The sequence below is a fragment of the Lemur catta genome, chromosome 20, assembly GCF_020740605.2.
Source record: "Lemur catta isolate mLemCat1 chromosome 20, mLemCat1.pri, whole genome shotgun sequence".
Classification (NCBI taxonomy): Eukaryota; Metazoa; Chordata; class Mammalia; order Primates; family Lemuridae; genus Lemur; species Lemur catta.
The window spans coordinates 24715725-24743645 of NC_059147.1; positions in this window are offsets into that span (position 1 = coordinate 24715725).

Sequence of the window (27921 nt, forward strand, 5' to 3'; positions counted from 1 at the left end):
ATAGGTAGGATGCAGGTCATTATGGGAGTCCAGGACGAAGTATCTTACCCACATTGGATATTCCAGTAATGAGTCTCAGGGAAGTGCATGTTATACAGAGACCCGAGCACAGGTAGGAATTAGCCAAACCAAAGGCAGTCAAGAGTATTCCAGGCACAGGGAACAGAGTGCAGGAAGGGCTGAGATCTGGGTAGACTCTGGTCTACAGAGGATGGGGGGATGTAGGCTTTTTTGATCTGGATGGTTCTGGCAGAGCCAGCTGCACCGACCTCCCCTCCAGACGCCTTCCCTTGCCTTGGTCTGCTCCGCGTGGGGGATGTGGGAATGGGGGGCTACTCCTCTAGGGTATGTCCTGGAGGGGTGCCCTCTTACTCAGTGAGTCGGCCCCATTTTCTCACATCCTGTCTCCCTCTCTGAGTGTTGTTCAGGCAGCAGCCCGGCCACCTGTGAACCCCCAGTCCTCCTGCAGCCCCCCAGATCCGCTGGCATAACGGGGTGCTTAGGAGGCAGGTGCATGTGGCTGCACATCCCTTGCTACTGATGCAGATTTCAGCCTGTCACTTAACCTCTCTGAGCCTTTCAGCCTTTTCCCTTAGAATGGCAATAACACACCCTCTTCCCTGGCTCCCTCTGAGGACTCAATACAGTGGCATACGTAAGGGTAACACAGGGCAGGTGCTTTCTCGCACCATGGCCTTCCTTTCCTTCCCGTGACGGAACACCCCAGAGCTCGTGTACTGGTCACTCTACTCCAGCTAATTGTAGTGATGCTCAACACTCACAGAATGGCAGCACCACGCCATTCACTTTGCCACATTGCCTTCTCTTGTGATATTATAACGCCCATTTTACAGATGAGGAAATAGAGGCTCAAAGAGAGAAAGTTCCTTGCCCAGAGTGCCAAGCTAGTGAGCTGGGAATCATAAGCCCCAGCAGTCTGAGCCCAAGTGCCAGCGCCTGCTCCTCCTCCCAGCCCCGCTCAGATGGTTGGCGGAGGCCCCTGTTCTTCCTTGCAGCTCCTCTTTAATAGGATGCTGTGAGCAGCTGACAAGCAGCACTGGGAGAAACAGAGTTGTAAATAACCCTTTGTTGGAGAACAGGAGGGTGGTTCTTGACCCCACATCCTGACAAAAGTCATTTGCTCCCTGGGCTCCCATGTAATTTGGAGTAACATACGCACGCTCCTCGGAACACGCCTGCGTGTCGGGATTTGGCTAACAGGCGTGGACAGTTGTTGATTACATCAAACACGTCCCCAGCCCTGCGGAGGAGGCGGACACCGGTGTGTAGCCAGCACGCAAGCTTTCCTTTGGGGAAAGGATCCAAAACCTTTTCCCAGGGAAACCCAGGGTGGTCTTGGATCAAAGCCCCGTGGCCCTGCCTACGTGTTCAGGACAGGCAGGAGCAGAGAGTTCTATTCAATGCCTACAAATGCTAGGTGTGTTTCCTGCCTCATCTCCTTTCATTATCCCAGGAAACCCCCCGGGTAGGCTTTAGAGATGAACAAGTGGAGGCTCCAGGGGGTTAAGTGGTTTTGCTCTAAGGCATGCAGATAATGAGTACTGGGGCTTAGATTCAAACTCAGGTCTGTCTGGACTCCAATCAATGCCTGCCTGCCTGTCTCCAGCTGGGCAGCCTCCTGGGGGCGTGCTGTGTGCTCCGGGATTAAAGCAGGAGCTGGGGGCTAGGAAGAGGTGGCTGCCAAATCCGCTTTCAAAAATGAGAGTAAAACATCAACCACAGCAAGTACTCCCCATTGAGGTGCGCCATGTGACTGAGGCTCCTTCCTCCTCTCTCTCTCTCACCACATCTTCCCGCCCACCCTGTGGAGTGGGTGCGATCACTGTGCCCATTTTACAAAGGAAGAAACTGAGGTCCACGTGGACTCCGGAAGCTCAGGTGAGTGGCCAGCACTGGGAGGTCCTCCAGGGGACAAGATGGTGTCCCCACTGCTTGTTAGGCAAATGCAGGAGGAGACTGTGCTCCCGCTGTGGACTGGGTAACTGAAGCACCAGGGACAGGGACTCCTGAATGGGCCGGCCAGTAGGGGCAGGATGCACTTCCTACAGAGGGGACAGAAGAGAAGAGGGGAAGTGTTAGGTAGACAGCCAGGGACCTCTGGCCCCTCCTGGGGACAAAGGCAGGTGCCCCAAGCTAGCAGTCAGCACACCTGGGGGAGGAGAGAATGCCCTACCAGTCTGCCAATCAGAACTTAGCATGCCATCTGCAGAAGAGTGCAGAGGTACCATAGGGTCTGGAAGGTGACCTAGAACAACCTAAGCCTAATTACCATGTCATTAGCTTAAATCTACATTGTGGTTCACCCTCCAAATCGGCTTTCAGAGAGGCTCATGGGAGATCCACGTGCACAATAAGATTCAGGTCCTATAGCTCCCAGCTGTCCCTCAAAGTGGTTCCGTGGTGACGTCTGAACCAGGAGGAGGACCCAATCCAGACAGTACAAAACAAGACCCCAGACCATGACCAAGGCCTTTTTGGTACAACAAGGGGCTCGTTCGTCGTTCTGTGGAGAACGTATCTTGCTCTTACTCTGTAAACCTATATCTTGCTCTTGCTCTATAATCCTATCTCTTTTTCCTTAATAAACCTTGTTTCTTGCCTACCTTGCTTTTGGTGTGTCTGGTCGTACTTTAGACACGAGCACACCAAGAACCGACATTTCAGACTGCTGACCCGAGAGAAGGAAGGGCTTTCTCTCTGGGTAGGCAGATGTCCGGGGACTCAGTCTGGGGCTAAATGGGAAGGAGAGGGGCGTTTTCATCCAGTCTGTTTAGGAAACAGAGTGAAATTAGAAATGCATGGCCATATAGCTTTATTTGCCTGCTTCCTAGCCTAGTGTAGGAGATGAATAGGTGTCAGCAGAATCTATCGTTGGTTACACAGTTGTGCATATGCCCTTTTTTTCCCACCTATGAGATGAAGGGATGAGAGTACCTCTCTTAGTGTTCTAAGAGTTTGAAAAAGGTTGAAGAACAAAATATCATTTATTGAATGACTAGGAGACTAAATGGATGAGATAATTAATGAACAGACAGAAACTGAAATCGTACCACTTCCAGCCACTCCTCTGTTGGTGTTGTCTTCTTGAAAGCTATTCATGCCGGAGTGTCTCGGTTCTGTCTTTTGCTCACTCTGACAGACACTCTTAATTCTTAATTTGAATGACTAACACTCATTGGGATGAGTGAGTTTGGTCTGTTTAAATATGGATGTTAGTTGAAAAAAAATTCATTTAATAAGTTTAATATAGAATCTCATTTGTCTCCAACAAGGTCAAAAAATATCTTGTGGTTTATTACCCCATTTGGAGACAACTAAAGATTCCAAGGTCAATGAAGGCAATGGAACTAAGGCTGAAAAGTCAAAATCGTTGTTGAAATACTCTCAGGTTTTTCAACATTTAAAAAAAAATTGATTTTTGGTAAAATACCCTTAACATAAAATATACTATTTGAACTACTTTTTCAGTGTTAAGATGGTTAACTCAGAACCATGTTTAAGTGAGTTCAGTGAAACTTTACCCATTCAATTATAACTCCCCTCTCCTCCTTCTCCCCCCAAGCCCCTGGCAACCACCATTCTACTTTCTGTCTCTATGAATTTTACTACTCTGGGTACTTCATGTAAGTGGAATCATACAGTATTTATCTTTCTGTGACTGGCTTATAACACTTAGCATAATATCCTCAAGGTTCATCCATGTTGTAGAATGTGTCAAAATTTCCTTCCTTTTTAAGGGTGGATAATATTTCATAGTATACACATATCACGCACCCAGGTTTTAACTGCTGAACTTCAAGTTGGAACTTGGCTTGAGGTCTTCTTTTGTGTTCCTGATGTGAGTACCATAGCTTAAAGAAATTTTACAGGAAAGAAACATGCAGGTTTAAAAGTAGATTTCCCCTGGCTGGGCATAGTGGCTCATGCCTGTAATCCCAGCACTTTGGGAGGCCGAGGTGGGAGGATGGCTTGAGGCCAGGAGTTGGAGACCAGCCTAGGCAACATAGTGAGTCCCTGTCTCTAAAAAAATAAAATAAAATAAAATAAAAAAAGAAAATTAGCCAGGCATGGTGGTGCATGCCTGTAGTCCCAGCTACTAGGGAGGCTGCGGCAGGAGGATCACTTGAGTCCAGGAGTTCGAGGTCACAATGAGTTGTGATTAGGCCACTGCACTCCAGCCTGGCTGACAGAGCCAGACCCTAAAGGAAAGGAAATAAATAAAAGTTGATTCCCCTAAAAATCCATGCCCATCTTTATGGCCTTTATGTTCACTGAGTTTATTTTCAGTTCTTTCTCCTTTAGGATTCAGGAACGCCTTCTGGAAACTAGAGCCCGTCTTAACTGTGTGGAGGGGAACAAAGGAAGAGATTAATGCTCAGACTAAGATCTTAAATAGGAAACAGGACACCACCCCTGGTGTCTGTTGTTATGGTATCAATGGGGATCAAACTGAGTTGCCCCAAAGGGAAAATGGAGAACTAGAGTCAGAGCATGGGGGCTCTGGGATCCTGACATCCCACCCACCCTAAGGGATGACTAGGATTTGGGTCCTGGTCTTCCTTGTACTCTCAGAATGGGGGAGATTCAATGCTGGGTTTTTATACGTCTCAGCTTGTGGGCTTGCAGGTGGGAAGAGAATCCTCAAAACACATCTCACCTTGGGAGCCTTTACCCTCAGAGGATCAGAACCAGGCCTTTGATATATTGCCGCTTGGAAAGGAACGCGTTGTGTCCCAATTTTTATTTTACGGTGGCTCTCTGTTCTTCCAGTGCTACTGTTCTACAAAGGAATATTTCTAGAAATGCTGGATGCAACAGCAAGCTTTGAAATTGGAAAAATGGAGATTCTATAAGCCTATTTGGAAACTAAGATTCTGCCTGGAAGTTAAATTTATATTGAAAGAGCTTCTACTGATGTTTTCCTGCCCCTGCCATAATCTCTCTCTCTCTCTCTCTCTCTCTCCCTCTCTCGCTCCCTCGCTCACACACATACCACATGGGGAAAATGACTCTTGACTCTTGCCCTGGTCCATTGAAAATGTGGCCCATGCCTTTTGGCTCTTTGGAAACCTTTCGGGCTTGCCTCCATCAGCCCCTGTGAATAGCTGAATTACCATTCCTCACCCTAACCTCAAAGAGAGGTTATTCACAGAGCCTAAGGAGCACAGCAATGAAGAAAGCCCGGTCAGAGGCAGCCTGAGCCAGCGGATTGCAGCAGGAATATAAATAGGTATTTCTTTTTTGTTTCTCCTCTAAAGGATTTTAAAGGTTATCAAGTTATTTCCTCTCAAGCAGAGAGCAGAAATACCAGAGACTATAGTTGTTGGAGGAAAGTTGACCGAAAGTTGAAAGTGGCCAAGTGGTCTAAGAGAGGAAGCTATTCTCAGCATAGCGAAAGGGCACGACCTGAACTCAGCCAGAAAACCGGGGTTCTTGGTTCAACTCGCAATCCCTCCAGGGCCTAGCGAACTTGAGAAGACCATTCGCTTCCTCTGAGCTTCGGTGGAAAGAGGCTCCATTTGGTTTCAGGGAAGCCTGGATTTACGGAGGCGCTGTCACTCTCCAGCTATGTGACCTTGGGTGCCATGTCTCAAGGAGGGGATTATAAAGCCACCCTCATTCGGGTGGGCTCTTAACTCACTCAAGGCAGATGAATGTCATCCCCAAGACACTGCCAACCACGAATGATAATGAACACTAAACGGCACTTGCCAAAAATCAGAATGCCCACTCGATACACACACTTCTTGCGTACTGCCATGGCCATGTTTGAAAAGAGGCTTCTAATGAAACCCAGGCCCATCTGTATATGACTCCACATTCCGGCTTGGTCCACGTTCCCATAGATGCGCCGAGCTATGCCATTTTGAAGCTTAATGCTCTGTCCGCTCTGGTTTCTTGGAGCATGTATTTATATTTACCCAACCTGTGTTCTATTTTCCTGTTGCGTACGCCCTTCCCCTGAATTTCAAGGTAGAAGAGCCATTACACCTAATGAGAGTTTCTTTCCAGCTCGTGTGCCACTTAGGATGTTCAAGAGTGTGCCCGAATTTTAACCTTTCAACGCGTCTTTGTAATGGCATGTCACCCTGAAAGAATGAGATGTCAGCTTCGCACGGAAAGGAATAGACACTGATTTTCAAACCTGAAAACCGCCGTTCGTCCTTCCAGGCGCCTCATTTAGGTTGATGATGTTATAAAACACTATGAGACGGAAAGGCAGGGTGAACGCTGCTTGTGGAACTCGGCCATTCCACAGAGATCCCCGTTATGGATGAAGTAAATACCTAAGGGGTGGCAGACACATTGTCATTGTGTTTAAGAACTGCGCTAGAGGGCCGGGCGCGGTGGCTCACGCCTGTAATCCTAGCCCTCTGGGAGGCCGAGGCGGGTGGATCGCTCGAGGTCAGGAGTTCGAGACCAGCCTGAGTGAGACCCCGTCTCTACTAAAAAAATAGAAATAAACTATCTGGACAACTAAAAATATATATAGAAAAAATTAGCCGGGCATGGTGGCACATGCCTGTAGTCCCAGCTACTCGGGAGGCTGAGGCAGTAGGATCGCTTAAGCCCAGGAGTTTGAGGTTGCTGTGAGCGAGGCTGACGCCACGGCACTCACTCTAGCCCGGGCAACAAAGTGACACTCTGTCTCAAAAAAAAAAAAAAAAGAACTGCGCTAGGATCTTGTGTGACATCGCTACGAAATGCAACACCGGCAACCGTGTTTATCAAGAGGCTTCAATATCTCCTAAGTGATTTAATGTTGCCAGCAAAGGCATTTTAAGAATGAATGCATTAAAAATAATTTTCTTCTAGGTGCTCACCAAACTGGCTGTGAGCATCCTGCTCTTTTGCCCCTGTTGCTAGGGGAAGCGGGTCCTCTACGTGTCTTCGTTATCAGTTACTATCATGGAACCTTCTCTCCATCCACATGGAGACTCTCACAGCTCCCTGAACACACCAGGCTCTGCACCTGATCGGTGAAACCCTGCTCACCTTTCATGACCCAGTTCAGGAGTCATTTCCTCTCTGAATTCCTCCCGGGTTCCCCGGGATAGGGGGCCTTGCTCCCTCCTTCCTCAGAGATCCTCCAGTAAGTTTTTTGTGACTCTACACGGGCGCTCCCCACACTGGGTGGTACTCAGCTGTTTATGTGTTTACCTCTTCTCTTGCACCGTGAGATTGGGGGTAGCAGTGGGGAGCACATTTTATTCTATTTAGCCTTTATCAGCAGTGCCTACCTAACCACGCCCAGAATATATTTAACACTCATTAGAACTTTGATGAAAACAATGAATGAAAAGAATGAGTGACTCTTAAGAGAGGCCAAAGCTGGTAGAAGGTGGGTGGAGCCAGGGGGTCATTCTGTTAAAACACCACCAAAGTGAGGAGGGACTTGATGTCCTTCACGATGAATCTTTCCTTTTTGCAGGGGAGTCGAGACAGGCCTTCAGAGGGGAGCTTGCTTGCCCAAGGGCACAAGTGATCCAGAGCCGGACATATCACTCAGGGAAGCACAGCTCGTTACTCGTGCAGGGCAGCTTTCCTTCCTCTGCAGGACCTGGAAAATTGCAAGGTCCGTCGAAAGAGCCTGGAATGGAATGGATAATTTTATCGTGAGAACAAAGGAAGCGCAGGTCAGATGGAGGGTGTTGCTCCTTAGGTTTCACTGAGGCAATGCTGGAGTAGAGCAGGGGCTTTGGAGGCGGCAGGGAAAGTATGAGCTATGATGGACCAAAAGTGATCTGTAATCAGGAAGACTGAGCCATATAACCTAACTTGACCCGACACAGGCTGTTTGATCTTGGATGAGTCACTACCATTGCAGAACCCCTCCTGGCTCATTTTCACAATGGAGATTATAATGCTGACATTGTGTGGGTGTGGGCAGGATTCTTTGCGATACTGTAGGTAAAATGTACAGTGTTTGCCTCTCTTCTTCAATTTCTCTTCTCCTGGAAACATCACCTTGGTTGACAGAGCACGAAAGGAGGACCATGGTGCATTTGCAGTGGAGCCAGTGGAGCTCTTTGCAGGGACTCAGGATGGGCACTCTCAGCTCCTCCCAGGACTAGCTGGGGGGAAAGGGCAGGAGGCTGGGACTTGTGCAATTTTAAGCTGGTGCACAACCAGCAGAAATCCCTTTTTCAAGGGTAACCGTGGACTTATTATCCGCATGCCCAGGCTGGCATGACCTGGTGCACCCAGGTTCTGTTTCAACTGGAAAATAAAATAAAGGGAAGCATTTTGAACACTTACCTATTAAGCACGTAAGCCCTTTCACCCGGGAAAGGGAGCTAGTTGCACATTGAGATCAGTGCCCAGGAAAAAGGAAGGAATATCTGTTGGCCCTGTCCTGGGTCAGAGCCCAGCCTCGCTGAGTGCCTCACCGCTGCTGCTACCGGGAGAAGCAATTTGTCAACTTTATACCTTTCTGCTCTATGGTCTGGTGACTTAATAGGATTCGACCTTCCCTGGGTTCCATTTCAGCTGGGTCAGACACTGTACTTCAAATTAAAACTTGGGCTCTGAGACAGGTGATGAGGAGCCGGCGAGGTGGGTGGGTGCATGTCAAGAGGGGGCTGTAGCTTCAGGTGCCCCCTGAGGAGGCATGATCAACTCTGTGTTCACGACGCCACCCAACCTGAGCGCTGACTTCTCAGGATGCTGTGACCGTCTTGTCTTCCCCCAGGCACTGCAATAGCCCTCAGCACGCAGGGAGTGTAGCCATCCATCTACCCACGGAGAGGAAGCCTTAATTTACATGCAACAGTGGAGTAAAATTCAAAAACGGGAAGGGACAATGTCAGTGCAAAGGGTCCCTAATGTGACTCTGTTCACTCGGCCCACACGTGTTCAGCATCGCTGTGTGTGGACACCAAAGGGGATGGAAGTATTTCAGCCACGATGCCAAGGCACACACGGTTCTGCAGTCTGGAAAGTGAGTCCAGGGCACACATGGCTATGCTGTAGGCAGGAGGTGATGCGTGTAAGGAGGGGACTGTTGTGGGGAGAGGGGACGCTCTTGCGGAGGAGAGGGGAGGCGAGAATCCTGAGTGGCTTTGTAATAGGGCACCCTTTGAACTGAGCCTTTGAGCACGAGAAGGACCTGGGTGAGCAGGTGCGGGATTGGGGGAAGGCCTGCCCTGGGGAGGGCGTGGCACAGGGAAAGGTGAGAGGTTTGGCATCAGGCGACAGGTCGGGGACAGAGACGGCCCATCGTGTCTCCACAGTAGGGAGGCCTGGCCTGACGAGCATGGGTGTGAGGCTAACAGGAAAAGCTAAGGCTTCCTGGGAGCTTACTGTGAAGCACCTTATATGTGTTATATATGTATACAAAATATAGTCAGATTATATAATATTCTGTAAGTACAATTACATAATATAGCATATATTTATATCACTATTATGTATTTTATATCAATATTAAAATTATATAAGAATATAATATATGATTATATCATTACATTATATTAATTGTTATGGTATAATATATTAATAACAATTATACTATCATTACATTATATAATAGTATACTATATATTAGTGATATAATATTATGTTATAGTTAATATATATTAATTAGCATTATATAATATTATATATTTTATACCCATGTGCACACACACACACATACACACACGAGCACTCGTTGGAAGAGAAAGAAATTATCCTCATTTAATCTTCACATCCCTAGGAGGGATTACTATTACTCCTATTGTGTGGATGATGAAACTGAGGTCAAAAGAGCGAACTGTGTGAATAACTTTTCTGGTGACACAGCCGGTAGGGAGAAGAGCCAGGATGTGAGGTGGGCAGTTTGGATCCGGAGTCCGCTCTTCTGATTCCCCTAAGCGGGAGATCAGTAAAACCGCCTGCAGCGTGCTCGGCAGGGCGGGCTGCAGAGGGGAGGACAGGCGACGCCTCCCAGAACTGACTCCCCGGGTGAAAGCCGTCCAGGCAGTTGCAGGCAGCGCCGGACTGCGCTCTGCAGAGGTCCCTGGGGAGGATGGGTGAGTGGCCGCAGCCCCGTTCACGCATCAGCCTCGCTCCCCTCCGAGCCCTCATCCCGCGCGCGCCTGCGTGGCCATGGCATTCTCTGAGTCACGCGCGCTGCCTGTGCACCATCTTCCTCCTTCTGTTACTGCCACGTGGTGGGGTCTTGTGGCTTTTCTCTAAATGAAGGCATCGCTAAGACCTGGCTCAGGAGGGATCATCAGGCAGCGTGAGCAGAGGCAGGACAGGGACGGCTGGGGAGGAGTGGCCTCTGGGGACGCTGCTGGCACCCTGCCGGCTGACTTCAAAAGGGCCGAAGCCCAGTTTTTTAATATCCTCTGTGTTTAGAATAATGGGTGCTGACCCGGGTGCAGCACCTCCCCCAGGTTGGTTCAGGAAGGTTTTCGTCTCACCCAGAAACTGCTAAAAGGGAATAACCTGAGTTTCTGGTGAAAAACGGGCTAGGTCAACATTTGGAACATTCTATTTCAGAAGTGAAACAGAAGGATTTCATTAGAAATGTTTGTTGCAGCATTGCATGCATTAAACAACCAAAAATAAAAATAAAAACTCTGGAAATAACTAGAATGCCATCAACAGGGGACTGATGGAATAAATTGTGGTGTTTGGGTGCATCTGTTCTGTACTGTATCATGAAGTTATTAAATACTTAAATGGATGGAAAGATCAACGTGCATTAATCTGGAAAGATGTTCAGATAAACACAGTCAATGAAATAAAAAGAACTTGCAGAATAATGTACGTAGCATGTTATTTTTGTATGTGTGAAAAGGGAAGAAGCGAAAGTAAAAGAATGCCTGTGTACATGTGTGTTTGTGTCTGTAAACATGGCCAGGGAGAGAAATAGAATGACAAAAATGGTGTCCATGTATTATCTTAGGGGACTGGTTTGAAGGGAATGAAATTTTTTTATTCTTTATACCCTTGTCTAAGTTTATAACAATATCATGCATTTCTTTTGTAATCAAAAACCCAATAAACTAAGTATTGTTTATGAATAAAATTGAAGAAGGAAACAAAAGTGAAATTAAATTATGGAGTTTATTGGGTGTCAGAATATAGATTTTGTTTTATGTTCTACATAAGAATTTTCAAATGCAGATTCCATGTGACATGCGTTCCCTGGAATATTGCAAAAATAGTTTTTGATAAAGTAATTTTTGGAATGCTGCCTAATGTATTACACCCATGGAGCTTCACAATACATGTTATTTATCAATATCTTATTAAAGGCACTGAGAAGTTCCACAGTTTAAAACAAATCTCAAGTGTATTAATCCTGTTTCCCAGATTTTTTTTTTTTGAGAATTTTTTTTTTCCCTTTTACTTAGCCTGCAAAATGTTGGTAAAACTGTTGAGAATAACATCTTCAATTCTATGGCAATGAGAAGCTTCTAGAGTTTTTGAGGCAGTGGAGGAATAAAACCTGATCTGGTCTTCATGGTAATGTGTAGCAAGTGCCAGATGTTTGCAAAAGGAGTGACCAGGGCAAAGGGGACTAGCTAGGAAGATGTTCTAGCAGTTCAGGGAAGAGGTGACAGTGGTCTGCAAAAGGGCAAAGGGGGTGTTCTCAGTCCTGTACATGGTCAGAGCCCACCCCTGTGCAGACTGGAACATCAGTGGAAAAAGCTAGAACTGTAGAAAGAGCCCAGGGCCCAATCGTGAAGATTCTCCCAGCCTCACAAATAAGACTTTGTTTTTTTGGCAATGGGAGAACTAGAAGGAGACTTCTTGCTATAGTTAACTACTTCTGACCTGCAGAGAAGGGGAAAAACAAAAATAAATCCTTGCTGGTGACTATGACGTTTGCTTTCCCTGAGACTGTAATGTTCCAGATGAGATCTTCAAATGAGGGAAGACTAAAATGTCTCAACGTGCTTGTGGCAGATGTAGTCTGCTCTGGTGCCTCTGGTCCAATCTGGTCGCTTGGAATGCGAACAGTCCCTATATTCCTGTAGTGTTTGCAGGAAGCTTAACGAGCTCACTTCCATTCCATGCCAGATTTTGGGGAAGGGCTGGGGGAGAGGTGTGAGATGTGGGTTCCAATGATCTTTGCAGTAAGTGGGGAGAAGAATGCACTGCAGAAGGGAAAGGGAGATGAGGGTAGCCTTGCAGCGGGGGAGACACCAGTATGGGAAATAGATGCACTTGGACTTAAATGCAGACTTTGCCACTTAATATCTAGATAATCGGGGGTTTTGCTTAACCTCTTCAAACCTCAGTTTCCTCCTCTGAAAAATATGGATAATAGAATTCACCATACTGGGTCACTGTGAAAACGCAATGAGATGCTTGTGAAAATGCTGGCATGGTAGGTCTTGTTGTTCTTCCTCCAATAATGAGGCTTGATCCTGCAGGACATTCAGAGAGGGAAAGCCAGTGTTCCTGGCTGGGGAAGGAGCTGATCTCAATGGTGGGATGGAATTGACTGTAGCCCAAGGCAGACGACTGCCAAGGACCGAGGAAGATCTACATGCTGTGGGTGCTCAGGGAAGGTGGTGCACACCTTGTCACTGATGCAGAGGAAGGATAGACAGAGCTAGAAGACCCCAGGGCCTGGGAGACTGCTGAGAATTTTGACATCTGAGAGCTGCAAACAAAAAATGGGAGAGGGAGCTTTTTCAGTAAAGCGTATTCTAGATTGACTGTAGTGTAAGGTATTCTGTGGGGTGAGGTGGGTTGCAGAAGAGAGGTGGAGTATTCGACTGAAAATCTTCAGGTATATTAGAGAGAATTGTGTAGATCCTGAAATCCTGAGACAAGGGATATGGACTTTACTGAGGTCCAGAAAAATCCCAGCCGAGAAGAAGAGAAAAGGAGGAAAGGAGATTCTCCTAACTCATCCTTTTTTGCTTCCTTTAGCATCGGGACTTAATAACGTTCTTGGTACACACGGGTCAAGCCCTGACGAGAAGATCCCTGTGAGACTACAGCACTGGGTCTTCGCTGGGTGATGGGGCAGACTGTGGGGAAGGGAGAGCACCTTATCTGCCATCACTGTCTCCTTCATGACAACGGACAGCTGTCCCCCTGTTCTCTGCCAGGCCCTCCACATCATCCCCATCACACACACACTTTCCTGGGCTGGACAGCCTGCACCCAAGCATCTGGGAGTGGACACCCAGCCATTGTCCCCCACCCACTGTGTTCTCTGAAGACAGTTTCTCTTGTGCTCCATCCAGAGAGTCTGGTCTGTGTTGTCAACTAGATCTTGCCTTCCAGAGGCTGGGCCAGCTTCCCAGTGGGAAACCAGTGCTGACATTTAATTTAAAAGCCAAGAAGCTACTTGGTAAAAGTTTGCAGCATTAAATCTCAGCTCTCCTTGCAGATAGAACCTTCTTCCAAAAAGGATGGGGGCTCTGTGAGTTTGAAATACCTCTCCGATGACTTTCTAAACAGTGGGGAACATGTAAATAGGAAGACACCGTCCCACCTAAATTAAAGAGTGTTAGGATGGGTGTCCCAGTGGTTCTGTTACAGATGAGGAAGCAGGAATCAAATAAGGGAACAGACTCATTTATTCAACAAATATTGATTAAGAGCATTCAGTGCGAATGTTCAAAGATGAATAAGACACAGCAGTAAAGATCATACAAGATTGTGTCACTTCTCTGCTTAAGACCCTTTAACTGCCTTCTGCTTCACTTCAAATCACCTCCTTAATATGGTTGGTAAGATCCTGTGTGATCTGGCCCTTACTATGGGTCCATAGTTAACTTATTTTAGTATAAGTGTGTCCCATGCAATATTTGAGACATACTTATACTTAAGTGTATTTGTTGTTTGTCTGAAATTTATATTTAACTGAGCATCTGCATTTTATTTAGTAACTCTGCATATGCAGCAGTGAGGACCAGAAAGAGCACAGCATGCTTAAGCTTTGGGGAAGATGAGGGATGCATGGAATTCAGGGTGCTCTGGGGAGTATGGGATGTTAAGCTCAAAGGCTTGATGGGAAGACTTCTATTCTGTGAGCCATGGTTTGTAAGCAGGATGGTAACCAGATCAGATCTGGTCAGATCTCTGAGCACCAACATCACATTCTCCCACCACAGAAAACATCCCCCCGTAATCCCCATTGAGATTGGAGCTGGTGATGTGCACTTCATAGTAGGACTGGGGACGTGCCTTGTCTTTGGTCTGACTATATTATTTGTGGAATAGATTTGTGTCTAAATTCTGTGTGATCTGGGTAAGCTGCTTCCCCTCACTGGGTGTTGGCCACCCTTCCTTGAAATGAAAGGGTTGACCAGATGTCTTTAAGGTCTTGGGGAGTTTAAATAGTACTAAGATCTCATTTTGAGATCCCATAATTCATTCTAGTAGTAGTACCCAGGGAACAATCGAGAGACAAAGACTCCAGTGCCTAGTGTCAATGATTTTTGCCTGTGTGATGTCCTAGGATGGGTCCCTTGAAAGTAGGGCCTGAGACAGGGATGATTCTCATGCAAGTGACTTATTGAGAGCATGTTTTTAGGAGAAAAGAGTTTGCGGGAGTAGAATAGGGCAAAAGAAAATAAGCTAAGGCAGGATGTTCCCTCAGCTGGAGACTTGTTATCCTGATCTCACGGGGAACTCCAGAGTATACGGACTGTCACAGAGGTGTCCGGTGTCCCACCATGAAGCGGGAGGCTGAGGTTTCATATCATCATATTGGTCATTCATTGGCTGTGTACTGCCCTTGTGGCATTCCACCTGCCCAAGCCCCGTATGTAAAATGGGAGTAATAATAGCACACACTTACTATGAAGATTAATGGGAGAATGTATGTAAAGTGCTGAACATGCATTCTCTTCTTCCTAATATCAGTCATGCACACCTTAGTGAGAAATTTAGAGCATGTTGTCCTAGGGAATTTCTTAACAAGCTCCATTTTTTTCCTGATTGACGAATGATAAAATGAAACAGATCTCTGAAATCAGGCTCGGGTATTTAGAGGTGGAGTTCAAGGTCGTCTCAGGACTTAGGAAATCTAGCACAAGCTCAGTCACCATTATTCTAACTCTTGTGATTTCTTTGCTTCTTCAGACAGTGATGAGGGAGGCTTAAGGGAGTGGGGCAGACCTGGGTGGAACTTATTCTCAGCATGCTGCCTTAGGAAAACCACACACAGATGGGCTTGTGCTGATTTGCGGAAACAGAAGGAAAATAATTCATGGTTTCAAAACTTGACATTTTTTAGCTTCCCACCAGATATGTCATGTGTACTATATTTGTTGCACTTCTTGGCCTGACTTTCCCAGCTCAGGATTCAGGAGACATACTTGCCATTTCCTCCCAACATGGGTGAGGGAAGCAGACAAAGAGGGAGGGCACTGCGGGGTAGAGAAAAAGTGTGGGGTCTGGAGCTGTCCAGACCAAGGCCCAAACACTGGCTTTGCTGTTGGGTCGCTGTGTGGCCTTGTTCAGGTCTCCTCTCTCTGAACTGGCGTCCCCTCATCTGTGACATGGGAATACTTCCTAGTTCCCAGGCGTGATGCAAGGATCAAAGAGGAGTCAAGACGACTCAGTGGTCACACCATGCTGCACACATAATTGGTCATCCTGTATCATGATAATAACCTATTTATTTAGGAAGCTCTCATGAAGTTATCATCCCTAGGAAAACCATTCAGTCTTACAACAGAACGTGTTAGAGGCAGATTTCAAACTAATATCTGTCTCACTCTGAAGGTGGAACACTTGCCCCTCTCCTGTTCTGCCTCCCTCCTCTGTTCCTTCCTTCTCTCCCCACCAAGCGTTGTAAGGCGGCCCCACAGTCTTGGCCTCAGGGTCTCATGAACTAATTTTTTAGGGAAGGAGGTGGGATTGGTGGGGTTCAGGGCTGTCAGAGCTCACGGCTGGCTCCAGTGGAGCTGAGGGTCAGCAGAGAAGGCACGAGAGGGGGGCTCCCCAGTAGGAGGAGGAGGAGGGGCTGGGGCTCCGGGGCTCACTCCGGGCACAGTCAACTCTGGGCTTGAAATAACCCACTAAGTGGGTCGTGGAAGAGGAAACTACTCCACATCCCCTCTTCTTGGATCTTCTGCATTTCCCTCAGAATGGCTCGGGTGACTTGGCGGCTGCTCTGTCTCTGAGCCTTGTGCCACCTCCCTCCCCCTTTCCTGGGTCTCCCATTCCCTCCGGAACCGTGAGGCCTCTGCCAGGGCAGGCCCACCCTTCGCTGCACGTCGGCTCCCTGGCTCACGTTCCGGAAGCTTCCCCTGCGGACAGAAGGAGGCTGCCCCGTCCCTCCCACTGCCGCCTTTCCCTGCTGCCACCCTCCTCCCTGCGTGTGCTGTCCTCCAGGGGATGACCCCCTCCCCATCCCCTCCCGGGACCCTGCCTCCTCCTCTAATCCTCCCATGTCACTCTCTGCCTGTGTCTACCTCTGGGAACAGTGTCTGTGACCCAGAACTGTCAGCTCGCTCTTTCACGCTCACTTAGAGCGCATTACAGGCATATTGGGCGAACGGCTTCCTTTAGGGAAAGCATCTAGTGCAGCCTCTGGTCTTTAGCTGACCCCGAGAGAGGGGCTGCAGGCCTGGGCCACCCCAGCCCCATAACCACCTGGCTCCAGGGCAGCCTGGTTCTGTAGAATAGTCTCCATCTATGGCCCCTCATGCCTCCATGTACTATTTATTCTTCATGAGCCCTTTAGCTCCTTTAAAAGTGGAACAAAAATGTTCTCCCACCCCGGAAAGTGCCCCTAGAAACCTTGCACTGCACCCCACCACCCCCATCTGGGTTAGACTTCATAATTGGTGGAAAGCAGTGAGACAGGCAGGTGTATCTTTTGTGATTACGTGGTGGCGGTGTGAATAGTAGCTTAAGGGCCCTCCCTTCTTAGTCTGCTTCATAAACAGAGGGATTGATTTGCACTATGGATGTGGGTGTGTAAACCTGTGAGTATGTGTTCGGAGCGGGGGCGGTGGGGGGGGTTCCCTGACCTCACAGCGCTAATGAAAACCCAAGCCCTTGTCTTCCCAGCATGCACCAGACAGAGGGACAGATCCCTGAGGGCTGGGTTTAGCCCCGGGTCTGCTGTAAGGGGACCTGGGCATCCCGTCCATGTGGCTGTGGCTGGGGAGTACACGCCTGAGCCCCTGCGGGGGTCCCGGGGTGTCTCAGACCTGCGGATTGATGATGGGTTCTGTCATTTCTCTGAATAATTAAAGAACAACTTCCATTTGTGGGGGACTCGCTCTGAGCTACCGCAATGTATTAGTGATCGAATAGGCTGCATTTGTTTAAAAGGAGAGTGAGAAACCCACAGCCAAGCAGATAGAGTTTAACAGCATAAATAATCGTGTTCCATGCATAGTGGCTGTACCATGAGAAACACCATTTATTGAAGATACACTGATTCTCAGGCCCTTTTGCATATAGACACCATCTCATTTGTTCAGCAAAGTCAGCCTGGAATGATCTGGAAGGGAGGGTGAGCAGACAGGGGCTTGATGTGCTTCTTGGGGGTCAGACCTTTCTCTCAGCCATGGAATCATTCGGACCAGGCTTCTAAGCAAACACTGCCTGGGTAACCTCATGGGCACACAAGTCCTTCCCTCTCCCTCCCTCCCTCTCTCCCTTTCTCCCCCCCCTCTCTCAGTTTGTATTAGGAGATATGGCTTCTCCCTCCCTTTAATTTGTAGGGTTTGCTTCTAGGTGATCCTCCTGGGCATTTCCTTCCTTGTAACTTGGTGAACTTGGCAATAGGTAGATAGTTGTACACCTACCTCCTAAGACAGCAGTCCCCAACATTTTTGGCACCAAGGATCAGTTTCATGGAAGACAATTTTTCCATGGACCAAGGGGTCAGAAGGATGGTTTGGGGATGATTCAAGCACATTACATTTATTGTGCACTTTATTTTTATTATTATTACATTGTAACATATAATGAAATAATTATACAATTCACCATAATGCAGAATCTAATGCCGCTGCTGATCTGACAGGAGGCGGAGCTCATTGATTTGGTGATGTGAGCGATGGGGAGCGGCTATAAGTACAGATGAAGCTTCACTTGCTCACCTCCTGCTGCCTCACCACCTCCTACACCTGGTTCCTAACAGGACACTGAGGGGTACCAGTCTGCGGCCCAGGGGTTGGGGACTGCAATTGTAAAAGGATGACTTTCAAGCTGGAATGAACCTGAGAAAAAGCCTACGGGGTGGTAGTCGGGCCCCTGAGAACCAAATTAGAACATCTTCCCTTGCTGAACCCAAAACACGGAAATCCAGGCAGGAAGCAGAAGTCACTTAGGGCTCAGGAATGGTGCCCATTTGCAGAGAAAAGCTATGCAATTATGCCCAGTAAACTGTCTTTAGAATATGATTACAGGTGCACTGCAAGAGCAAAACTAGCCAAAAACTCAAGGGAATTAATAATCCTTAATACCATGATATACAGAGGCAAACGTTAGCCATCATTTATGAAACTTATATGGAAAATTATCATAACAAATAAAAGTCATATACTGACTATATCTGAATTTAGTCAAATGAATGCTTTTTGGTTTCAAACAGTTCCTGATTCCAATAGATAGATAGATGATAGGTAGGTAGGTAGATCAACAGGGCTAGAAATTCTTTCAATCAAAGAAATGCTCATGTATTCTTAAAAAACATAGGAAGAACCTTGTATCCAGAATTGGAGAGTTTGTAATGGAATTCCAGTTGGACAATTCCCTGAAGTCCCTTGAAGCCTCTGCATGTGAGAGTGTGTGTGTGAGAGAGTGTGTGTGTGTGTGTGTGTGTGTGCCTGCACACATGTGTGTATGTTCTGTAAAATAAAGGAGTTGGTCCAGATTTGAGTATAAAGCCCATCCCGGCTTCAACAGCCTGAGAGCTCCTCACGACAGAGGGATTTAGCTGGGAGATTCTCTGCCTGGACCAGTGTCACGATGTGGCTAGTGGAGCAGCTGTCATATATTTTAATTATGGCAAGAAAACAACTTTTTGATCGAATGGGTGAGTGCAAACATGTGGCAACTTCCTGCATGAGTGCAAGTGAAAAGTGATTATATTAGAGCTGTTATTTTTTTTTCCTCCAGAATGACTTTCTTTGTGAGGCAAAAAGCAGCTTTCAGGAAATTATTCTTTCTGGCGCTGCTGGTGTTTAAGCCCCAGAATGAACCTGCATTCAGTCATTTAAAAATAACTTTGTTTTCCAAGTTAATTAATTGAACGATTCTTGATGTTTGACAATGAAGTATAACATGAGAACAGCACGAGGTAGTTTTCCCTTTTTATTTTAAAAAAAAAGAGCTCTGTCTACTCCATGTCGTGTTAGAGACAACATCATGATTACCCAGAATGAAGAGTAAGTGGAGAAAGGTTCGATGGGTTTCTTTGGACCAGACGTTTTTCCCCGGCTATAAAATAATCCAGACCAGTGTTTCTCAAATGTTTGTGTGCATATAAATAATCTTTGTAAAAGAGGGTCTGGGATGGAACCTGAGATCCGGCATTTTTAACAATTTCTCAGGTAAGACATATGGTACTCTTGGTCCACTTTAAGATCTCTACATCCGTATTTATATCTATACATCTGTAGCAATATCAATATCTACATATGTATAGCAACAGCTATATCTGTCTATATGGAGGGAGAGAGAGAAGGAAGGAAGTAAAGAAGGAAAGGGGGAGGGACAGAGGGAGGGAGAGAGAGAGTAGGAGGGAAGGATGGAGGGGGAGAGAGAGAGAGAACCAAGCTGCTGTAGGTTGCTGGGGCTGCAATGAGATATTCTCCCAACATCCTGGCCCCTCCGCCCTGCGCATTAATGACGGCGGAAGCAGAGCTCTCGGACTGAATAGATCTGTCCACCACAGCTGTGGCTGAAATCAGAGTTAGGTCGAGAAAATGTGACACAGGCCCCAACAGCATCTGCTACACTAGAACACAATGGAGGGTGGGGAGACTGTGTCTGGCAACCGCGGTGGCCAGGCACGACGTTAACCGCCAGATGCACCAGGAATCCACAGACGTGGCCCTGAAATAGACACAGCTCCAGAAATCAGACCCATCAACAGATGTTCAGAAGGAGGCACCATGAATGCCAGGTACAGATGTGTCAAAACTTCAGTCCCGTTGAAGGTTCTCAAATTTGCATCAGGGTATTGATTTGGTGTCTGTACCCTTGTCACAGAGCCACCTGGACCTGCACTGGCTTCTACCTGTGAGGTCAACCAGGTCAGCCTGGGGCTGAAGACGGAGCTTGGGCGCGGGTGGCAGTGGGCTCTGCACAGTCACAAATCCCCATAGAACTGGGCTGAAATAACCATCTCTCCTACATGTCGAGCTACCTGGCTGGGGTTCCAAGCACAGTCCCAGCTTCGTGGCTGCCTCGCTGTACTCTTAGGCTGTTAAAAGAACACTATAAATATATCTTTTTGTCATTATTCACTTATGAACAGCTGTTGGCTGAAGATGTCCCTTTTGGGATCATAGGGATTTAAAGACAAAGGAAGGGAAGTGGGGTTGTGGAATATTCCTTGACATTCCAAATGTATTAAGTACCCGAGAACATCCCAGTCACGAAGAGGATTCCCTCAATGGGAGGCTGTGGGGCTCAGAGGCACTGCAGACTCATTCATCAATTTCAGGACCCATGAAGCCAGAGCTCCAGAATCCCCCACACCCTGGTGAGGCCACCTCTTTTATAGCTGTGCAACCATAGAGGCTCGGATGATTAAACATCTCTAATGAGCCTAATAGGAGACAATGGCCGCTGTTATGCATCTAGGGGCAAGTTAGGGTAAGAAATGTGTGTGGGCTGGACATCATTCATGCGGCACTTCACTAGCGTCGGGGATGAGAGAGAGCAGGAGTTTGAACATCAGTGAGGCCTAAGCATGTGGAAGTACCGTTTTCCCATCGTACGTAGGATAGCTGTGTTGTCCAGTCCGGGGTAGAAAAGAGAGATGCAAACCCACATTAAGGCGAGAGGAGAGGAAACCAGCACTTGCCATATGCTAGGAACAAATTCCTTCACTTCCACATATTGTTTTCTTTCTAATGTATTACAACAAACCCAAAAATGCTCATTTAAAAAATCTCCATTTTATATAAGGAAATGAATGCTTTGTGACCTTAACACTTACTTAGTCTTTCACAGCTAGAAAGTTGGAACTTTCAAATCTAGATCTGGTGGAATCCAAGGCAAAGAACATCCTGTTTAGGATAATTTTAAAAACAGTGGTATTAGAATATTACTATTATAGATGAAAATCATTAGATATAAAATTTATTGCCAACATAGTTACTCTAAGTGGGTGTTAATATTGGCTCTATGTTTTCTGGAAAGTTGTCTTAGATGGGACTGCCATAACAAATACCATAGATTGGGGGGCTTAAACAAAAGAAATTTAGTTTCTCACGGTTCTAGAAGCTGGAAAGTCTAAGATCAGGATCTGCCAGGGTTTAGTTTCAGTAAAAGGGCTCTCGTCTCGGCTTGCAGATGCCTGCCTTCTCGCTGTGGGCTTGTGTGGCCCTTCCAAGCTACAGAGAAGAAGAGAGCTCTGGCATCTCTTTCTCTTTGTCTAAGGACACTAGTCCTACAGAATCAGGGCCCTATCCTAATGACCTCATTTAACCTTAATTACCTCCTAAAAGCCCTGTCTCCAAACACAGTCACGTTGGGGGTTAGGGCTTTAACATATGAATTTTGGGGAACACATCTCAGTACACAGCAGAAGTTTAGGAAAGAAATGAGAAGTGCAAATGTTTTGTCTGACTGATGAGGTCTATAAAGAGTTTAGTGTTTGTCTGGTACTATTATATTCAGACTTATGTTATCTTGCTCTTCAGTAAAACTTGTAGGCAAGATTATAGGGTCCCCTTGCCTGTATGAGTTTATGACAACCCTAATCTCCCTTTAAGGCCTGGCTGAAGCTCTGCCTCTTTCAAGGGCCCTCCTGGACGGCTCTAGTCCTTGGGGTATTCCCTGTTGTCTACCTCCCAGTTCACACCCATGCAGCCATCATCCTGCTCTTTAACTCTTGATTATTCTCTCCTTCTTCCTGCTGTTTTCCTTCCTGTGCGACTGGGGATTTTCTGACGGCAGAGAAAACATCTCATCCGTCTTCTGTCTCCATCCAGGGGTTCAGTAAAGATGGATGTCTCACCCCCTGCTGGCAAGTTCTGTTTTCTTTCTCCCTTGGAGATCTGGTATCAGCAGGCAAGTGTAAATTTAGTGAGCATGGAGCATGAACTGGGTTCTCAGTGAAACTTTAATCATCCAAAGAATCCTATAAGGAAATCCAAGAAAGGAGAGAGTAGCGTTCCCCAAATCCTACAGCCAGCAGGTTGTGAATCTAGGAGATTCACTTTCTCACCACTCAGTATATTTTTTTTCATAAAGATTTAATATGATCTGTAATTTAGTTGTTTTCTTGTTTATTTTCTGGACCTTCCCTAGAATTAAGTTCATTGGAATCAGGGATTCTATCTCCTTATTCATTGCAATATCCCCATATGCTTCAAAATATTATTATGCTCCCAGAAAATACTACTGGGAGAAAACAATAATTTGGGGATGATGTTGAGTGTGATTTAGAGAGGAGACTGTCTGAACATGTGGTCTCTGCATGGCATCAGCATTCCCCCGGGATCACTGTTAGGAATGCAAGTTCTCAGGCCTCCCTCTACCCCCTGTGAATCAGGAACTCTGGGGATAGGGCCCAGCAATCTGCATTTTAGCGGGCTCTGCAGGTGCTTCTGATGCATGCTTAAGCTTGAGCCCCACTGGTTCAGCTGTGCTTCTTGATCTTTAACGGTACAGGTGAGTTCCCTGGGGCACATTATTAAAATACAGATTCTTGTCTGGGTGGGGTCTAACAAGCACTAGGTTATGCACATGCTGCCGGCCACTGACTTGCCATCCAAGTAATCTTTGTAGTCACCTGGGGAGCTTTAGAAACCACCCTTAGACACTCTGATCTAATTTGTCTGGAGTGCAGCTGAACTGGGTCTTCTGAAAAGCTCCACAGGCAATTCTTATGTGTAGTCAAGGCTGAGGAACTACTGCCTTAGCAAAGGTTTTCAGGAGGGTGTATTCTCAGATTGGTGCTGGTTGTGTGGATGGGGGATACATTACAGGTCATAGGCTGAGGAGGTCTTTGGATCAGGGTCTGCAGGGAGTTTAGACATCACAAGACGCATTGCTGTACAGGTAGGTGTAGCTAGAGAAGACCTGGATGCTCTATGAGAAACCTAAGAAAATGATGGAGAAACTGTAAACAGTAGGGACAACTAAATCCCTCAGCCTTCTTACCAACTTAGATGGAGCACTGGATGATGCTCCATCAATACGATTCAATGAGCACAAAAACCAATGACGATTTCCTCCTGAAGATAAAACTCCTACAGATAACCAAGTGTTCTAGGGATTACATCCACTGGCCAGGTTAATTAAAAATGACTCCAATAATTAGTTGTGGGCGTTCAGTTTCTTTGTTAGTAGGGCAGACTCTTTTCATAGAAGAGACAAAAGCTCCTAAATGAAACCTCTTCTGGCTTCTGTCCTTCTTTTGTTTGAACTTGCGTTCTCAAGAACACATGATGCATTCAGAGGGTTCTCGAGATTTAAAAATAAATTCTCCTTTCAGCTTCTCAGCCCTAGATACACTGGGTCACATCTTGAGATGAAGAGACATAATAGTGGTTTTTGGGTTTTGTTCCTGTGAATATGCCCAGTGGGGCTCCTTAAAGAGGGATGATATGTATTAGGATGTTTTAAGAATGCTGCCCAAAATGAACAATAAGAAAATAAATAAAAATACCCCTCCTAATAAATTAAATTTTAAAAAGAGAAATGTAGGAGGCAACATCACGAATGTACTAGACAAGTCACAGGAAGTGAATTGCAGCCTTGGGTCACCCGCTGACCTGTTCTGCGATCCTGGTCAGAGCTTGTCTCTACTTCTGTTGACCATTTTAGCGTCTCTGGCTACTGTGAGAGGCACGGGGGTTGAATGGGAACGTTCTGGAAGGGATTACACAGATACAAGATAGTGTTGTTGAGACACCCCCTTCCATGGGTCTAGGAGGTGACGTGACCATATTCTTTTCAAGGAAGAGCCCCTCTATCTCCCACCCCACTCAAGGAGGCCAACCCAGGCCTATACTGAATGATCCTATCCTCCCTGGTCATAGTTGATTGTTTCAGAAGGTAGACACGGATCTAAATCTGGCTCATTAAATTCTCTTTCCTGAAAGTTAGAAAATTGCAATGCAGTGACACAGAGCCTGGGAGTCCGGGACAGAGGCACTTCGATGGCATCAGTGGAGAGCAGGCTCTACAATAGAACTTCCCAAGATGATGGGAAGTGGTTTCTCACCTGCGCTACCCAGCGTGGTGGCTGTTGCACACTTGAAATGTGCCTAGTATGATTGAGAAACTGTATTTTAAACTTTAATTTCCATTAGCATTTATTTAATTTTAAATTTAAATGTAATAGTCCGTGGGTACTGTGTTGGGCAGCCCAGTTCTAGAGTTGAATTTTATGGCCTTCTGCTCCTACTAAGGGAGTCCCCCGGAGCCTCCTTGGGTATCTCTTTTGCCAAGTTTTGGCTGTTTCACTGTTGCATTAATTTCATGGACACCCCAAGAGCTTTTCAACAAATCCCCCAATTTATTTAAGCCAGCCAAAGGAACTTTAATTAAGATAGTGTATCAGCTAGATAAGAGCTTAAATGTTGTTCTTTCCTGGAGCAATGTCTATCCATCACCTTAAAACCATACAGTTGTGAAGTTGCTGGGCCTCTTCTTGCTGGTAGGTGTCTCATCAGTGTAGGAATCGAGGAAGGTAGAATAACTCTGCAAGGCCTGTCGAATACCCTGAGCAAACTTTCTTATCAAGTCACAGGGCAATCTTATATGAACCATGAAAGAATTAGTGGCATGATGAAGGGGATTTATTTATGCCAGAGAGCCTCCTGAGGCCCAGAGCACTAGGCTGCAGATCTGGAAAGTTTGGGCTCACGTTCCACATTTTCCCCTTTCTCCTGGGTGAGATGAGACAAGCCATGTAGCCACCCTGAGTCCCAATAGGCTCATGATTACAATAAAGCTCTAAAACTAGAGCATTGCTAAGGCCCTTCTACCTCTACTAGATTGTAGTAAACTATAAGCAGGTGGTGGCCCTGCCGCTGTCTTATTCACTGTTGTAGACTCACACAGCCAGTGTGGAACACACTGTGATTGAAGGAATATATGATCAAGTCAATCTGCTTTTCTCAGACCTGGTCTAGAGGGCATGTGGGTGCTTTGTCCTGAAGTTGGACCAGAACTGGGACAAATGCTAACAAACCCAGAAATGTACAAGTGGTCATTCCACTAGAAGCATCCCACTTTGACATTCGTGGGCATAGTCTCACTCCTAGTGACCTAAAGTCACTTTACCACTTCACGAGCTTTGGTTCCCCCAGTCAGAAACACTAGTACTAACAGAGATTTTGTAGTTTAAATATTGTGATCATTATCACATAATAGCTCACATGATCCTTCTAACAAGCCTGTGAGGTTGGTGTCCTTGTCTGACCATCATGGTTTTCATTATCACTGTGACCACCACCACCATCATATCCTTGTTATCTTGTTGCAGATGGGGACACCAAGGCTCAGAGAAATGAAGCCAGTTGAATCAGATCCCACTGTTCATAAGTGGAGGAGGCAGAATTCACAGCCGGGTCTTTTGCCTCTAAATCCAACATTTAGTAGAGAAGAACATCTGTATCTGCTTTAAAATTTTATAGAGACAGATGAAATACCATATGTTTAATACTTTGGAGGAAAAATGCGAAGCAAATAAAGTTTGCATTTTAGGAGATAAGAAGGGCAAGAATGTTACTGTCTTTTGAGTCTGGATTTTGAGGTATGTTCCTGAGAGTTTGGTGGTTAGATGGAACCTACAGGCTCTACATAGTCTAGCAACTATGGAAGGAGAAGCCCATTGGATTCTGGAGAAGCTTGGGGAGTAGGAGTCACATGTAAGGCGGATCACTGTTTTTCTCTATGGTATTTAATAATAGTTCTGGCACGTAGCGTATTCTATTGTTCTCACTGAATTCTTACAACAGCCCAATGTGATTAGTGCTATGATTCCTAGTTTCCATATGAAGAAGGTTTGACAGAGACAGGTTAAGTCACTTACCAGAGATCACAGGCAGAGAAGTCGGCCAAGCCAAAATTCACACCCCAGAACTGCATGACTGCAGAACTCCAGTTCTAAGCTATGATGTTATGATTTTCTTAGTGCTCTCTTGTTAATTATGAATCTTTAATAAACTTATGCCTCAATAATCCAGCTTTGATTTACTGGTATCACGTGAAGAGAAGCAGCCAGTGTCCATGCTGGGGACATCATAGGACTTGCAGGGGGTCATTTGATGGTGGCAGAAGCATCTGGATGAGATACTCAGCCCCCCCACCTCTTCTAAATACTTCCTCTTGGTTGTTAACATGAGGATGCCACGGCCTTTCTTAAACAGGGGGAGTGGAAAACTGCCCTCACAAGCTCCTTAGATTTTATCTGTGAGAATGCACCTATTCATCTTGGTACTACATGGCTAAGCTCAGAGCCAGACACCGAGTGGAATCTGTTTGAGGCATGAATCATTCTGACTCCTAATATTGTTAATAAGTAAGCGCACACAGCCCCTTCTTCTGCCTTTGTCTTATTTTAATCTCCTGTAAAGCACCACTTATGTACTCCCTGTGCAGAATGCAAGAAGACAAGTATGAGGTTAAAAAGTATTAATATTACATTTTCTTGTTAGCGGGTGCAGTCTCCTATTACAGGAACACTATTGCTTGAGGTATGTGGCTTAGGAAGAGCCATATATTTGGACCAACATAAGATCCCTTCCAGGGGATTCTTCTGCATCAGGACCTCATGGGGAATTCTGGGAGTTTTTAGAATAGGCCAAGCCAGAGGAGCCCATGTGAAATCCATACTGAGGATGAGTGTGGGCGACGTAGATGTTCAGGTCAGGGACACCTTGGAGGTGGATAGCCACCACCATGAGAGTGGGATCTCAGAGTTTCCAGGTTAAGATGCCTTTATTGATACTCCAGCACTGGGAACTGCTGACCTGGCTTTGTTCCTCCTTCACCCGCCCTGCTGTGTGATCTACAATAACGGATCATTGCACTGGAGAGTTTCCATCAAGGACTGAGTTCACAGGGCTCTTTTGTTTACAACTCAGGCACTCCAAAGAGGGGGAGACAGCCAAAGGTTGGGGGTGACCAGGGATGTGGACAGATTTAGACAACTGCATTACATGGGGTGAGATTTTACCTAGACTGCAAGTGCCTGGAGGACAAGGGGCCATGCCTCTGCGGTAATCTCGACCGCAGTGTCAACTGTTTGTTGACATGGACTGGACAGAACAACTAAACTTACTAGACAAGTAACTTATAGGAATCAGAATTGTCTGAAAATCATGAGGACTTCCTGGGTTGGTTATCAGCTCTGCTACTGGATATTTATAATCAGAGTCTGTGTAGTCACCTACCAGCTGATCTGTCCATGTGAGAAATGGCTAGATAGGTAATTTTTTGAGATGCTACAGTGCTATGTGCATTGGTAGCTAATGGACATCATAGTATAATAATAATAATCACTAATCATATCTCAATCCTTGGAGCTGGTTGTATTAATGAGGAGTTTGGGATCTAAATGGCACAGACCCTGCAGTGGGAGGGAAAGCATTGGCTGGGGAGCAGGATATAGTGGAAGAATCCAGGTCCCTGATGAAAAGTATCACTTGATACCAGTTAATTCTAATGTTGCTCAGAGACCTACTGCCTTTCCTGCAGTATGTGCTTAGCTTGTCTGCTAACGTCTTGGGGGGTTATCGCTGAGTCTGGTTGGGACTAGAGAGGAAATGTCACCTCTACCAG